The following is a 17240-nucleotide window of genomic DNA, read 5'->3' on the forward strand; positions in this document are numbered from 1 at the left end:
CTGCACTCCAGCCTGGGCAACAAGAGCGAGAAACTCCGTCTCCAAAAAAAAAAAAAGAAGAAATGCACTGTTTCCATTTTAGAAATGGCATAGGGAGATTTTCCCCCAAAGCCATTCTTTGCCAACTACTCCATTCCTCCCTAAGAGTATGGAAGAGAGAGGAGGCAATCACTGTATTAAACAAAGTTCAAATTAATTTATCCCCAAAAAGTAAAAACAGTCCATCAAAGTGTCTGTTTTAAAAATATATGGCCTGGCCGGGTACGGTGGCTCATGCCTGTAATCCCAGCACTTCGGGAGGCCAAGGTGAGTGGAACACTTGAGGTCAGGAGTTCAAGACCAGCCTGACCACACACACACACACAAAACATATATATACATACATATATTCATATATATATAGCCTGATTCTAATTCTACCAGATATTTCCAATGTATCAAATTATAAAATTAACATGTAAACTTACCAACTATTGTTTATTACAGCACTATTTACTAAAACATTGTTTTCTTGGCTAAAAAGTTTTAGGCTTCAGGCTAAATTTCAAGTTTAAAAAATAGAGAATAACATAACCAAAAGAGCTTTCAAACACCCCATCTTCAAAGTCCAAAACCCCAGATGATCTGTTCTTCCCTGTTTTCCCACATGTACAAACACTCAACATAAACTTCAGAAAATCTTTTCTTCTTTTTCTTTTTTGAGACAGAGTCTGGCTCCGTTGCCCAGGCTGGAGTGTGGTGGCACAATCACAGCTCACTGCAGCCTCCACCACCTGGGCTCAAAGAATCCTCCCACCTCAGCCTTCCGAGTAGCTGGGACTACAGGTACGCACTACTATGCCCAACTAATTTTTATATTTTTTGTAGAGATGGGGTTTCGCCATGTTGTCCAGGCTGGTGTCAAACTCCTGGGCTTAAGGAATCCTCCCACCTCAGTCCCCCAAGCAGCTGGGGCTACAGGCAAACACTACCACGCCCGGCTAATTTTTATATTTTTTGTAGAGACAGGGTCTTGTTATGTCAGCCAGCCTGGTTTCGAACTCCTGACCTCAAGTGATCCACCTGTCTCAGCCTCCCAAAGTGCTTAGATTACAGGCATGAGCCACTGTGCCCGGCCTAGAAAACCTTTCCTAAAGACTGAATTTAAGTCCCACACATGTATCCTAGAACTATAACGTAACGTAACGTGACATAACGTAACGTAACATAACATAACATAACATAGATTAGCTAAGGAAAATCAAGTAAGATTTGACTTCATTACTCAGAGGTAAACAAAAGACACAGGAAACGATATGCTCCACAGTACAGATCTGCAAGTCACTTTGCACACAATAGAAGTTGTGTGAATAAAGGTTAGGACCTTTGCAATATAGTGCTATAGTCCTATGAGCACAAATCTATAAATATGTATACACATAAAAATAGGACATACATGGGCAAAATGTTCCAAACGACTTTAATCACTTAGCTTACTGGGTAATTTACCACAGGCTTTTAACACTATGAACTTGTGGTTCAACAACCACCAGGGGTGTTAGTCAAAACAAAACGCTAAGTAAGTATAAGTCATTTTTTCAAAGATTTTGTGTCTGAAATTTCTATTAGTTGTAGAAAACACATTAAGAAGAAGGCAATTCTTTAAAAAAACATATCCAAGCTTCTCAATGACATGGAAAAAATGAAAATCAAACGTTTCTAAATATATTCTAACATTCATAATTCAGAGCTAACATCAAAAATTTCCTCAACATTAATAATTATTTGTAAACACACACAAAAAGTTCATTTTAATCCCACATTTCCCTTACAAAACATCTTTTCTTGTCATCAAAATGTACATATCCATCTTGGTTTTCAAAATTATTAAAATGGTTCAATCTTAAACCAACAAGATACTTTATTTAAAGCTCACTACCCATGCAGAATCCAAGGACAAGCACTGATTATGGATATCATACCAGTTACATATAAGGTTTCAGAATGTCACCAATTTCTATTATTATGATTTGCTTTATAGAAAATAATAGTTTAAATATTCTTTTAGTCAATCTAGGCCAAAACACTTTTTTGTTTTGTTTTGTTTTGTTTTTTGATACAGAGTCTTGCTTGTCACCCAGACTAGAGTACAGTGGCACAATCTCGGCTCACTGTAACCTCTGCCTCCTGGGTTCAGGCCATTCTCCTGCCTCAGCCTCCCCAGTAGCTGGGATTACAAGCGTGCGCCACCATGCCCAGCTAATTTTTGTATTTTAGTAGAGATGGGGTTTCACCATGTTGGACAGGCTGGTCTTGAACTCCTGACCTCATGATCCGCTCATCTCAGCCTCCCAAAGTGCTGGGATTACAGGCGTAAGCCACCACACCTGGACACTTTTTTGTTTTGTTTTGTTTTCTTTTTAAAGACAGGGTCTCACTCTGTCACTCAGGGTGGAGTGCAGTGGCACGATCATGGCTCACAGCAGCCTGGACCTTCCAGGCTCTAAGGATCCTCCTGCTTCAGCCTCCCAAGTAGCCAGCACGTACGGCCATGCCCTAAGCCAAAATTTAAGATTAACTTTGAGCTTGTACCAGATATCAAGATGTGATGGAATTCTTAGAATTTGGTGGAATCAACAACACTGATTGCACATTTTTTCCTTTGGCTACTCCAAATCCCCTCTTCCCTATCATTTCTCCTCCCTTCTCAGCACCCAGAAAAAGTACCCCATGTACTGTACAAATACTGCAAACACGATAGCTGCATTCATATGACCATTAAAAACAAAAAGCCAAATTACAAAACAATCTACATTTTACAAACATTTCAGTAGGGTTCTTAAACTAAAGATATTACTGTTACTTTGGTATGTTAACTAGAAAACGCAAACATTATGCTCCAGAAAAATATAATGTGGTTTCAGCTTTAAATAATTCAAATGAACAGTTAATTTAGGCTAGTATACCATGCACTCCTATAATAAACATGTAACCATCTAACTAGAAAGGGAACATCAACTCATGAATGGGTTGTGTTCTAAATTTCCAAAAGTTCATTTATAAGTTGAATATAAGTCTGACTTTGAAACTCGCGATGCCTTTACTCATAAAAAGCAAACATATAAACAGTTGTACTAAATTCATAGTCCAAAATAACTTTAGTGTACAAATCTATCATAGCACTCTTCTATTTAAGCTTATATCTATGTCAAACTACAAGTTTCTTATTCATTTCTGTATCCTAGAATCCGGCACAGTGAATGACAGAGTATAGGATTTTAGCAAGTATTTGCTGTTGTGACGTATTTGAATAGTAACAACTAAGTGATAAAAAAACTGGGTTGCATGGAAAATCTAACCTATCTCAACTACAGAAGAGAATCAAAAGGCAAGGGGAAAAGGATTCTTCCAGAAGAGATAACAGTAAAAGATACTTGGGCTAGAAAGCTGCAGTCTGAACCAGCTGTGACAATTTCCATTCCCCTTGCCAGCGGGTAGTCTGGTAACACATACCTAATGCAATTCTGGCCAAGAAGACAAGAAAGTAAATTTGCTAGGGAGCTTTTAGGAAAGGTTTTCTTGGTTAACGAAAAAAGACCCAGGCAAAAACACATGCTCCCAGCCTTTTTGCATGCAATTCTGGGTTTGAATGTGTAAACAAGAACTGGACCATGAGGACAACCCAACAGATCAAGAACAGCGGCAGCATTAAAAGATAGAAAGAACCTGAGGTCCTTGGTGATGCTGTCATGCCTGAATGAATTAATCCTAGAATCATCTTAACGTGGATCTTTTCATATTAAATTCTTTTACTGTTTAAACAACTTGCCACAAGTAACTCAGCAGATAGGGTGACTTAGGAACAGATACATCATTTACTTTCATGAATTTAGTTGTTCCCTACACAATGTAAACTCCCCTAAATTCATACCTCAGGCCAGATCCTTCTTTTAAACTAGATACATGTTTCCAAACACTCTATTAAATGTTTATTCCAGTGGCACACCAAGAGAACAAGATCAATATAAAAGCCATCATTCACCAACACAAAATCTGTTTATGTACCTGTAGTCACTTTTTGGCTAATGGCAGCACCATTAGCCAAGAAGAACCCAATTGCCAAAGTTTAAAATCCTGCGATCACAAGCCCCACCTCCCTCTGCTTCATCTATTATACTCGGAGTTACTAAATGCTGCTCATTCTAACGCTGATACACATACCTTTAAAATGTCTCCCCATCTCTATACATGCTGTCTGGCGTAGGCTCGATTATAAACATCCCGTCATTAGGAAGATGCAAGTTAAAACTACAATGAGACACACTATATAGCCATTAGAATGGGCATAATCAAAAAGACAATACCAAGTGGTGATGAGCATCTGGAGAAGCTGGAACCCTCATACATTGCTGACGGGACTGTAAAATGATGCAGTCACTTTGGAGAATAGTCTGTAAACTTTTTTTTCTTTGTTGTTTTAGAGGTGAGGTCTCACTCTGTTATCCAGGCTAGAGTGCAGTAGCGCAATCATGGCTCACTTCAGCCTTGACCTCTTGACTCTTGAGCTCAAGCAATCCTCCCGCCTCAGCCTCCCGAGTCACTGGGATTATAAGCGTGAGCTACCATGCCCCAATTTCTTAAAGTTATATATAAACATAAACTCATCACAAGATCCAAAATTTCCTCTTCCCAAGAGAAATATGTGCCCACACAAAGATTTATCTACAAATGTTCATAGCGGCTTTGTTAATAATAACCAAACACTGGAAACAATCCAAACATCCATCAACTGCTGAGCATATAAAGTGTGGCATCACCACAGAATGGAATACCATCAGGCAATAAAAAGGCACAAAATACTGATACACATTACAGCATACATGAGCCTCAAAGACACACTAGGTGAAAGAAGCCAATGTAAAAGTACTGCATACTACATGTTTCCAATGCATATGAAATGTTGAGGAAAAGCAAATTTAGAGACAGAAAACAAGCAGTGGTTGCCTAGATGAGGAGGTAGAAGAGGGTGATTGTGGGAGGTGATAAAGTGTCACAGCACAAAAATTTACTAAACTTAAAAAATTTAAGTGTGCCTACATTTTTTTCAATTATTTCTAATTATGTACAAAATGAAGTCCAAATTCTTTAGGACATTCACAGACTGCTTAATCTGCTTTCAATCTGTTTAACCTAACATGCCTTACCTTCTGCTACAATCTCTGCCCAACAGCCTCCTGATGACTGTATTAAACTATGGATTTGCTATTTCCTAAATATGCCACCCTATGCAGTGCTGGTCCCTTTCTTCACACTTGCAATTCTATTTCAAAACTCAGTGTTCTTACATTTTCCCAAATGAACTTCCATTTGTCCTCACGAAGACCCACCTCAAACATCCCCTCCCTTGTTTTAATCCTCCACACTCCTTTGTTACTTGTTCCACAGGATTTTAGTAATAACACATTGTGTGCTAATCACAGTGAACCATGATTACCTATTTATAGGTATATCGTCTTTACAAAAAACTCGAGTATAGCATTTTATTAGTGTTTGTATCCCTAGTGTCTGATACACAGTACAGTGCCTGGTCTATAGGAGATAATCAATATACTTCTAAGTAAGTTAATGATGAATGGCATTGAAGAGAAAAATCCAAAAGTAGATAAAATTAGCTATGTACCAAAAAGACACTTGTACAAGGATGATTAGTGTCACTATTTTTTTGTTTGAGTCAGGGTCTTGCTCTGTCACCCAAGCTGGAGTGCAGTGGTGTGATCCTAATTCCTTGCAGCCTCGACATACTGGGCTCAAGTGATCCTCCCACCTCAGCCTCCAAAGTAGCTGGGACTACAGGCAAGTGCCACCAACCCTGGATAATTTTTTGTTTGTTTGTTTGTAGAAATGAGGTCTCTGTATGTTGCCCAGGCGGGTCTCAAACTCCTGGGCTCAAGTGATCCTTCTGCCTTGGCTTCCCAGAGTGCTGGGATTACAGGCGTAAGCCACTGTGCCTGGTGCCACTGTTATATAAGAAAGAAAAACAGGAAGTTGCCCAATGTCAAATAAATGTTTATTAGAATAGGATCAATTAAGCAGCCACACTAAACACTATACAGTGTTTTAAAAGAATGAGATAAATATCTATTTGTATAGACATAAAAAGGCATCCTAAATATCGAAGGAAAAAAAACAACTACAAAATAAGTTAATCCTCCACTATTTAAAAAAGAAAACAAAACTGTACACACAGGTGCTCGCATGCGTACATCTGTGCATCCTGTATAAGGAAGGTGCAGGGCTGAAGGGTACACACGCAGCTGTACTGGTGTAGACGAATAAGCGAAAACAACTTTAATTGCCGATCAACTGACAAATGGCTAAACAAAATGTGGTCTTATCCATGCAGTGGAACATTATTCAACTATAAAAATAAATGAAGCCATTAAAAAAAACTGGTTCATGATACAACACCGATAAGGCCTGAATATATGCTAAGTGAAAGAAGCCAGACATATGATTCCATTTATGGGAAATATTCAGAATAGGCAATTCCACAGAGACCGAGAGTAAATTCATGGCCATCTGGGGCTGGAGAGTGGAGAGTGGGGAATGGGGAATGGGGAATGACACCAAAAACATGATCCATGAAAGAAAAAAAACACGATAAACTGAACTTCAACAAAATTAAAAATGTTTGTACAATATATGTGACCAAAGCCTCATCTAGGATATATAAAGAAATCTCAAAGCTCAACAACTGAAAAAAATTTCAACTAGAAAATGGGCAAAAAATATAAAGAGACATTTTATTGAAGAGGATACACAGACGGCAAATATGCACATGAAAAGATATGGTCAACATTACTAGACATCAGGGAAATGCAAACCAAACTATGCTGCAACCATCCCTGCACACCTATTGGCACAGCTAAAATAAAAAAATAGTGACAATACCAAATGTGGACACGAATGTGAAGAAACTGGATCTCTCATATATTGCCAGCGAGCAAGTAAAATGGCACAGCTACTTACAGGTAAGCCACCAACTGCACACCCCTGGGCTCTGGCAAAGATTCTTTGCTTGGTCAAATCAGCCAGGCTCCTGAACTTTCTCCCAGGCCTATCTGTGTACTTCCTTGTAAATTCCTGTTTTAGCAAAGAACCCTCCTAAGCTAGATTAGCAAACCTCCCATCATTTTATCTGATTACCCTCTTCATCTTCTGCCACCCTCCAGCAGATATCTGATCACCTTGGCCTGTCTTTAGCAAGAAAGAATCCTGTTAAGGTCAGTTTAGGCAGAAACCCCTTACACCTGACATTTCCTCTTGAGAATTTTTCCATCCACTGGCCCTCACCCAGCTCCTTGGCTGCAAATTCCCACTTGCCCATGCTACATCCAGCACTGAGGCCATGCTCTCTACCCACCCATTGTAAGACACTCTTGTAGTGGTCCCTACACTTACAGCGATGATCCTGAATAATGTCTTCCTTACCATGCTTTAACAAGTGTCACTGAATAATTTCTTTTCTTCAACAGCACCTCTCCCAAAGAAATAAAAATTTATGTCCACACAAAAAACTGAATATGAACGTTCATAGCTGCTTTACTGTTAAAAGCCAAAAACTAGGGGAAAAGATTATCCTTCAAAAGGTGAACGGTTAAACAAACCATAGAATACTACTAAGCAATAAAAAAGAAAGAACTGTTGATTCACAAAACTTGGATAGATCTCAAGGAATTGGGCCAAGTGAAAATAAGCTAATTTAAAAAGGTCACATACTATGTGATTCCATTTATTAACATCCTCGAAATGTCAACGTCATAGAGATGAAAAGCAGATTACTGGCTGCCATGGGGCAGGTGTGTGCAGCATAAGGGAGATCTTGGTGGTGGTACCATTTGTGTCTTGATGCCACGGTGGTTCACAAATCAACTACATATATGTTTAAACAGCACAGCACTAAACACACAAAATGTACCAATGTCAATTTCTAGTTTAATGTTGTGCTGTGGGTATTAAGAAGTAACCACTAAGGGAAAGGTGAAGGGCACAAGGGACCTCTCCTTACTGTTTTTTTGCAATTTTCTGTAAATCCATACTTATTTCAAATTTAAAATTTTAAAGAACCTACTTTGAATAGTAAAATAACTGTTCAAGGACTATACGAGATACAGTATTTCTTTGAAATTATCTTTCTTTTATGTAGGTGTGAGTGTATATATATATGTGTGTACATACAAGTTTATTTTTTGGAAAGCAAAGAAGAAAAAAATCACCTAGGAAATTTCAATTCTGCCAAGGTTTCCAGTTTCCTAGAAACAAAACAGCAGTCCCGGGTCGACTTCTGGGTGCTCAGTCTGAAGTTGGGAAAGGGCCCTTTCCCTCCGTATCCCTCCTGCTCTGGCTCCGTGAAGGGGTGACTATTCCGAGGGGAGTGCCAATCTGTTCTAGGGGTGGCACCTGCAACAGAATGAACCCCAGATAATCACCCAGCTCTATGTTCTTTTGTAATTTATCCTTCCCAACAATGAAGCATAAAAACACTTCCACATTCTCATTCTTGCTCTACAATTTATGAAGCTAATAAGACATTTAAATTTTTTGATAACACCCTCTTTCCTTTTCCAAGTAAATCCAATTCAGCCAGTAGAGAAATATATTGTATATCACCTGTTTTTGTTGTTTTTTTTTTCTACAGAGCTTTTGAGAAAGTATCAACAGACAATTTGTTTTATTAGCTAATAGGTAAAAGTCCCATGGAACAAGCTTCCCAGAATAATTTCACCACATAAAACAGTTAAATTTCTACTATTAAGTCAGGAATTATCAGGGAGTGATTCTAGATTTAGCAGTTCACCAGATCTGCTAAAATGTGCATGATTACACTCTCTCAACATATAAAGAAATTCAGAATTGACATTATGAATACCAGAGTTATGCTACAATACAGTGAAATCATCAGGGACTATTAATACATGCTGCTATTTGTTTCAGATCTAAATAATCACGAAAGAGTGTTGTGGTTTTTTACTTACTTACTGGTTTATTTGTTTTAGCTTGCACCCATCTTTCTGTTAGGTTTTCTCCCCTTTGCGAACCACTACCTGGAATGCATACTTGCTAACAGCATCACCCTCTACCCACTTCTTTATGTCATCCCTGGAAAACAGCAAACTAGCTTAATGTAGTTCTGTGGTTCAAGGTCCAGAAGAATAAAAAGGTTGCATATGATGGATGGCCTGAGACTGAAGATATAAAAACTGAACACATCTTCTATTACGATCAAGTAATTGTTGTACCATGATATTACAATTTTTTTCTTTAAAGACTACTTTAAGGAGAAAGATGACACACCTGAATGAGTAAACCCACGAAAAAACAAAGATGGGTGGAGCTAAAAAAGTAAACACATCTCAAATGCCTACTTAACATTTCTAACTAAATAGGCTAAAACTCAAAACACACGAAATGTAACTCACTATTTCACTTGTCCATCCTCTCACAAACTTGCTCCTCTTGAACTCATTTGGTTTATTCCACGACTGTGTAAAAGAAGACATTCTGCCATACCTAGTAAAGCTGATGGTGTACCTACCCAAGACTCAACCATTCCAGGTCTATGTATATAACCTAGAGAACCTTTTGTACTTAACTACCACGAACCACGCAAAAGAATATTTAAAGCTGTTTTTTCCATACCAAAAACTAGGTGAAACCCAAGTATAAAGCAACAGTAAAATGGATTGTGGTATATTCATGACATATTCCATATTCCAATAATTTGGATTATATCACCTAATAATGAAAATTAATGAACCTCAGCTAAGAATGTCAACATAAATGACATCTCAAAATTGTAATGTTAAATAAAAAAATCAAGTCCAAGAAGAATAGATACAGAATAATTCCATTTGTATAAAGCTCAAAAACAAGAAAACTTAAAAAAAAAAAAAAAAGGTATGTGAAAGAGACAACACAAATGTGGTAGAACTTAAGAAAAAACTAAGGGAATGGCATCAAATTTAGGAGGATGGTTACCTCTGGGAAGGGAGGAGTAACTGTCTTGAGGGATGAAGGAGTTCAAAGTTGCTGTTACATTTCTTAAGATAAAAGGTTGGGCCAGATTTATTCATGTATTATTATTATTATTTAAAATGGATATATACATTATAGATAGATAGAGAGGTAGATAGATCCTTGTAAAATTAAACCTATCTAGAGCAGATACGGTTAAATGTTAATATTTTAACAATTTAAAAGATTTTTTAAAATTTAAATGTATGCCCACATTACATAAATGTCTATTACAGCACTTTCTATAATTTTGGAATATAACATACTAACAAAATTAAGAGTAAACTACAAAATTCTATTTTGAAATTTAAGGACACAGTATCACAAATCTTTAACAGCAGTATATTAAAACAAATACTGAACTATTATACAGCAGAAAAAACAACATGTAAAAAAAAGTTACTTCTCCTCCTAATGTAATATAATGGAAAATTAATGCCATCTATATAGTATATTCATTCCAAAATATTTTTATTTTAATCTAGGCATGAAATATAATCAGCAAATTGTGGGATAGCTTATATAAGAAAAGAAAAAACATGATGAGATTTCATAAAAGACCACTGCCGGGTGGTGGCTTATCCTAAAGTAAACTAAAGAACTATGACAGCCAAAAGGGTGTGTGTGTGTATTTCCTTGATTGGTTTCTGGATCAAATATAGATATATTTAGCTCTCTATAGATATAGATACATTTTTTCCCTCAGTTCTGGATCAAAAATTAAAACATCTATAAAGAACTGTTCTGGGGAAGAAAATAAATGAAATTTAAATAGGGATCATATGTTAGATAATACTGCATTAATACCGTATCTCTTAAGCATGATAATGTAACTCTTCAGGAAGACAACCCTGTTCTTAAGACACACGTGCTAAAATGTTTAGGAGTTAAATGTCAAGATGTTTGCAGGTTACTTTCAAATGGCTCGGGGAATTAAAAAAGTATGTCTTCATAAACAGAGAGAAAGAGAAAGCAAATGAGGCAAACGTTAGCAAGTGAGCCGCTGAGTTAGTGAAAGACACAACGGTGTTCACTATTCATTCAATTTTTCTATCAATTTATAATTTTTAACAATTTGCAGAAAATACGTATTTCATTCTTTAGTTATGGGTAGTAATTTTACCACAAAGCTTAATAAACAGTGTTAGTATGACAGAGCTTATTAAAATCAAATATTAACACATTTATAAGCAAGTCCCAAAGATCTTTCCTCCATCAGTAATTTCAAAGCTTTTTTCTGGAAATTGTGAATTACAAGTTGAATGAAAGGCCGGGCATGATGGCTCACACCTGTAATCAGTACTTTGGGCAACTGAAGCAGGAGGATCACTTGAGCCCGTGAGTTCAAGACCAGTCTGGGTAACATAGCGAGACCACATCTCCACAAAAAAATGTTAAATTTAGCCAAGTATGGTGGCACGTGCCTGTAGTCCCAATTACTCGGGAGGCTGAGGTGGGAGGATCACTTGAGCCTGGGAAGTTGAGGCTGCAGTAAGCAATGATTGCATCACTACACTCTAGCCTGGGCAAAAGGGCAAGACCCTGTCTCAAAAAAAAAAAAAAAAAGTTGAATGAAAAATTAATTTTTGCTTAAAAGGTCAAAAGATTGTATCTGTGCTTCAGAAACAATATCATAAGCAATTTGAGGGCAAGGACGTTTATTTTGGCAATTCAATTATACTATATATAATTCACAAAGATTTTTACACCACTAAAATAGATAAAACCACACTAATACATTAGAATGGGATTTCTTGGCTGGATGCTGGTGGCTAACCCTGTAATCCTAGCACTTTCAGAGGCTGAGGTGGGAGGATCGCTTGAGCCCAGGAGGTTGAGGCTACAGTGAACTATGATTGTGCCATTGCACTCCAGCCTAGGAAACAGAATGAGTCCCTGTCTCAAAACAAACAAACAAACAAAAAGCAAGAAAAAATGTCATTTCTAAATGTCCTATTATTTCTAATATATTTAGAAAATAACATTTCTAAATGTCCTATTATTAATAGTGTATGTTAAAATTTATTTCTCAAAATGGATTTATTTCCTAATGATGCATACTCTAAGATTGTATTTACAATGTTTTTCAGGATTGCTAAGCAGGTAGTAAGGATGGAATCAATTCCTTTATATGGACAAAGTTTCCTGAAAAACTAATTACATTTCATAGAAAATGATAAACATCTGTCCCCTTAAGGATGTACGGGTCATGTCAGAATTGAGTCCAATTAAACTGTCAAGTAATACTTAATTGTTATTTACTAAAAACTTAAAATTATCTTCACAAAAAAACCAGTTGTCACCCACCCAAGATGTGTGCATCAATAAACTAACAAAACTCTAGAAGTTACAGAAAATAAAATTATTTTCAATTAAGAGCACCCATGTAAAATCCATCACTTGTACAGGAATATGTCAACTAGCGATTTCAAACAAGAGAAATAAGTCTAGCAGTATTTTCTCCAAAAGGCCAGGTGTGAGACAGCGTTGCTACATGTCTGTGGGTGGATAAACACACAGGGAAGAAAGTTTTAGCTGGGAAGCCTACATTTAAGTTCTCATCTCTATGTGATGAGAAGTAGGTAGTTAATTACCACACAGCACTGTCTTTTAAATCCGTGAGTCACATGCCTAAGGGAGGGGCCTGGATGCAGGATGAACAGCAACTCGGGCAATCAAGGAAGGTTTCAAAAGGAAGCAACAACAGGTTCTGAGGAGCTGCAGACAGGCAATTAGCAGCAACTACTACCCCAACACAATGCACATAATCCAACAGCCGACTAGGGACTGCCCACCTTCTTGCAAAAACACAGCATGTACCTTTGGGACTAAGTTTGTGAGGCTAGATATGTTTGAATTTCAGAGATATTCTATTATCGACAGACATGTGAGACTGAAAGAAACATACATACATACAAATACACACACACACACACACACACACACAAAAAAAAAAAACCTTGGTAATATTTCCAGGAGCCATTAAAGCAAATTTTAAAACATTTAAGGCCAGGCGCAGTGGCTCACGCCTGTAATCCCAGCATTTTGGGAGCCCGAGGTGGGCGGATCACAAGGTCAGGAGATCGAGACCATCCTGGCTAACATGGTAACACCCCATCTCTACTAAAAATACAAAAAATTAGCCTGGCATGGTGGTGTGTGCCTGTAGTCCCAGCTACTCAGAGGCTGAGGCACGAGAATGGCATGAACCCGGGAGGTGGAGCTTGCAGTGAGCTGAGATCGCGCCACTGCACTTCAGCCTGGGCTACAAAGTGAGACTTCATCTCAAAAAAAAAAAAAAAAAAAAAAAAAAAACATTTAAGATATAGTTCCCTGCCTGCAAGAAACATGTAATCAACATGAGGAGTCAAGACATAAAGATATTCAAATTTAAATAATGGTAACAGATGATACTGCAAATGTCATATCACCACACATGATGATTAATCGAAAAGCACTAAAGTTTACTGCTTCACAGATGGGAAGTAATTTAAGGTGGCCTTCCAAGGATCCGCAGGATTTGATACCATGCAAGGAGGGAGTAGTTCAAGTTCAAACAGGCATTCCACAGGGAGGGTACTTTGTGGCTAGTCATGGCCGTACGGGGGGTCTGGATTCTATGGTGGTGAAGCAGGATCATCAATGTACAGTCTGACCCAGATGATAAATATACAGCTGCCCTAAGGCCCATGCCTATAGCACACACAACTGTTTATTTTAGTTCTCCTTCCAACCAAGCATTAAAGACCTCATGGTGCTTTTCCATACAGAATCCTCAGCAGCCAAGATGTCAGGATGTTTGAAATGCATCTACCATTCTTTAGGAAGTAAAGAAAAGAACACAAAGATTAAGAAAGAGCATGGGCTCTGTAGCCAGACTGAGTACCAAGGTTAGAATCCTGGCTCCACCACTTACCTGTTGTAATCCTTTGACCAAGTTGTTTAACCTCCTCCGTACCCAATCTGTAAAATGAGGATCAAAGGAGTTAATATAGGTATGGCACTTAGAACAGTGCCAGGCAGACAGTAAGCACTAAGTGTAAGCTACTATTATTGTTCTCCATCAATAAGAAATCAACTGTATTTTCAGAGAGTAATTACAAGTTTATATGGGAGAATAATACAAGAAGCTGTATTAAAAGCTTGCTGGATACAGAAAACCCTCTGAATCACTGGTAGAAACACCTTCCAGTATTTAGTAACAATGCCTAATAGCATCAAACACTTGCTGGTTAAGAACAAAATTATGGCAACAATATTTACTGAGTTCCATTTATCAAACATTTACTATGTGCCAGTTACTGTGCTAAATTCTATACATTTATTATCTGGCTTAATCCTTAAAATAAGACTATGGGGCAGATACCACTAGTAATCCCATATTACAGATAAGAAAACTGAAGCCCAGGCTGGGCACGGTGGCTCACACCTATAATCCCAGCACTCTGGGAGGCTGAGGTGGGCAGATCACCTGAGGTCAGGAGTTTGAGACCAGCCTGGCCAATACGGTGAAACTCCATCTCTACTAAAAATACAAAAATTAGCCAGGCATGCTGGCCTGTAATCCCAGTTACTTGGGAGGCTGAGACAAAGAATCGCTTGAACCCAGGAGGTAGAGGTTGCAGTGAGCTGAGATTGCACCACTGCACTTCAGCCTGGGTGACACAGTGAGACTCTGCCTTAAAACAAAAAAAAAAAGGAGGGGGGAAAAAAGAAAACTGAAGCTCATAGTGATTAAGTAACCTTCTCAAAGTCACACAATTAATATATGGTAGATTTGGGATTCAAACCCAGACTCTAAACACTGTACTTTTAATCCTAATGCCATACATTTTCTTCCCAAATCCTGAACCAATTGCATGACTGTGATACTGGTTGTACAGATCCGTGAGTATACTAAAAACCACTGAAGTGTGCCCTTTAAATAATTGTATGGTATGTGAATTATATCTTAATAAAGCTGTTTCAAACCATGAACAAAAAATACTAAAATCAGGATATAGGGTCCTTGGGGTTTTACTCATACACAGACTGGGACTAGAATAAAAAGAAAAATTGAATTCATTTTGGATAGAAAAATGAGTATTTTTCAAATGGAAAGATTTAGAACCTGTATATAAATACATGACACATGCTGAAGTTGAACCTAAATAATGAATAAAATGTAGATCAAGAAATAAATGTGAGAGCAGGCATGCTATGCTGGCTCAGGTCTGTAATCCCAGCACTTTGGGAAGCCGAGGTGGGTGGATCGCTTGAGCCCACGAGTTTGAGACCAGCCTGGGAACATGCAGTTTGAGATCAGCCTAGGAACATGGTAAAAACCCCTCCCTACAAAAAATACAAAAATTAGCTGGATGTGGTGGTCCGTGCCTGCTGTCCCAGCTACTCAGGAGGCTGAAGTGGGAGGACCACTTGAGTGTGGGAGGTCCAGACTGCAGTGAGTCATGATTGTGTCACTGCACTCCAGCCTGGACAGAGCCAAGAACCCCTCTCAAGAAACAAAAGGAGGGAGGAAGGAGGAGGGGAGGAGGGGGGAGAAAAAAGAAACATCTGTGGGCAATGATGATGTCACTGTGATCCCCTTACCATCAAGTCCAGTATTTTGGCAAGAGAGAGGTAACAACATGATCATATTGTTATTCACTTTTAGCAAGGGAGCAGCATAAAATGTGGGCAATAGCATAAAGTTTCTTGGAAAAATGTAATGAAGTTAATGGTCTCCTGTACAGCCTTGGGAGGTATAAATGCAGCCTCTCTAGACAGCAACTTAGCAATGTGCATGATGTATCCACTAGCCCAGCAATCCTACTAATAAAAATGCACATTTAAAAAAAATCATCTTGCCGGGCGTGGTGGCTCACGCCTCTAATCCCAGCACTTTGGGAGGCCGAGGCGGGAGGATCACAAGGTCAGGAGATCGAGACCATCCTGGCCAAAATGATGAAACCCCGTCTCTACTAAAAATACAAAAATTAGCTGGACGTGACAGTGCATGCCTGTAATCCCAGCTACTTCAGAGGCTGAGGCAGGAGAATCACGTGAGCCCAGGAGGCAGACTGCAGGGACCTGAGATCGCGCCACTGCACTCCAGCCTGGGAGACAGAGCGAGACTCAAAATGAAAAAAAAAAAAGAAAATTCAAGTTGTAAAGATCTCAAATTCTGTATAATTGAAAAGTTTTCTCAGGCCAATTGTTACAAAACATGGTATTTTTAATACACATACAGAGATCTCCAGAGATGTAAGTGGCTTTAAAAAATAAGTAGCAATAATAATAAGTAGCCATTTCTTCATGTGTGAGGATACAGTCAGGGAAATAAGAACATAAGATATGGAGGTAAGAGCTGAGTACTATTTAATATGTGGTTGGCTTCACTTGCAGGCCCAATGCTTTACATGCATTACCGCATTCCATCCCCAAAACAATTCGGAGGCAGGAATTCTTCGTTTTCATTCAACATATTTACTGAGTGCTAGTTCTGTGTCCCAGAAACTAATCTAAACCTCAGTATAAAGTAATGAACAACAACAAAAAAAAATCCAAAAACTTGCCTTCTTGGAAACTGTATCCTATTTCAGTGTCTGTCTTAAGGGGCTTGAGTAATTTCTCTATGGAGTCAAATAAAGTGGGTGGCAGAGATGGAACTCCAATTCAGGTACGTCAGATCACAGGTACACAGTCTGAATCATTCAAACTATGATTCTAGCATACGTAACTGCTGCTCAATAGAGGGAAAAAATAACTTCTACATTTATCTGAGTTTTTCAATAATAAACAGTACTTATTTGAGAATTTTGAATATTTTGTTGTTTTGCTTATACTACTGCTCTCCCTATAGGAAATGACCTGTCAATAAAAACTAGCACCAATCCTCAGTTAACATGTTTCTTTCCATCTACTTTATAAATTTTAAAGCAAAAAATCCTGAGACAAAAGCAATCTGAAAGCCTCTTCATCTGCTCCCTAAAATTATTAACCAAAAAACTATTCATACTTCAGCAAACTTCAATCTTCAGTTAACATGTTTCTTTCCATCCACTTAATAAATTTTAAAACAAAAAAACCTGAGCTAAAAGCAATCTGAAGACCTCTTCATCTGCTCCCTAAAATTATTAGCTGGCCAGACACGGTGGCTCCCGCCTGTAATCCCAGCACTTTGGGAGCCAAGGAGGGTGGATCATGAG

The 17240-nt window shown here is 38.2% G+C and overlaps 2 protein-coding genes across 24 annotated transcripts in view; both read right to left on the reverse strand.

Annotated features, from left to right (window-relative positions):
• Positions 1-17240, reverse strand: part of SNCG (synuclein gamma) — a 389209-nt gene that overhangs the window by 122049 nt on the left and 249920 nt on the right. The gene's annotated exons all lie outside the window — the stretch shown is intronic.
• The window catches only part of BMPR1A (bone morphogenetic protein receptor type 1A), a 164579-nt gene that overhangs the window by 85759 nt on the left and 61580 nt on the right, over positions 1-17240 (reverse strand). For 3 of the 8 annotated variants that reach the window (XM_050803865.1, XM_050803871.1, XM_050803866.1), the window contains exons 2-3: positions 13970-14016; positions 8256-8439 (exon numbers count right to left, since the gene is read on the reverse strand). The exons of 2 other annotated variants lie outside the window; for them this stretch is intronic. The gene's annotated coding sequence lies outside the window, so the exon portion shown is untranslated. Of the gene's footprint in view, positions 1-4200; positions 8190-8255; positions 8440-13969; positions 14017-17240 lie in introns of those variants that run through there. 3 more of the 8 variants (XM_050803867.1, XM_050803868.1, XM_050803864.1) reach the window with 3 other exon arrangements.

The sequence above is a fragment of the Macaca thibetana genome, chromosome 9 (assembly GCF_024542745.1).
Source record: "Macaca thibetana thibetana isolate TM-01 chromosome 9, ASM2454274v1, whole genome shotgun sequence".
Classification (NCBI taxonomy): Eukaryota; Metazoa; Chordata; class Mammalia; order Primates; family Cercopithecidae; genus Macaca; species Macaca thibetana.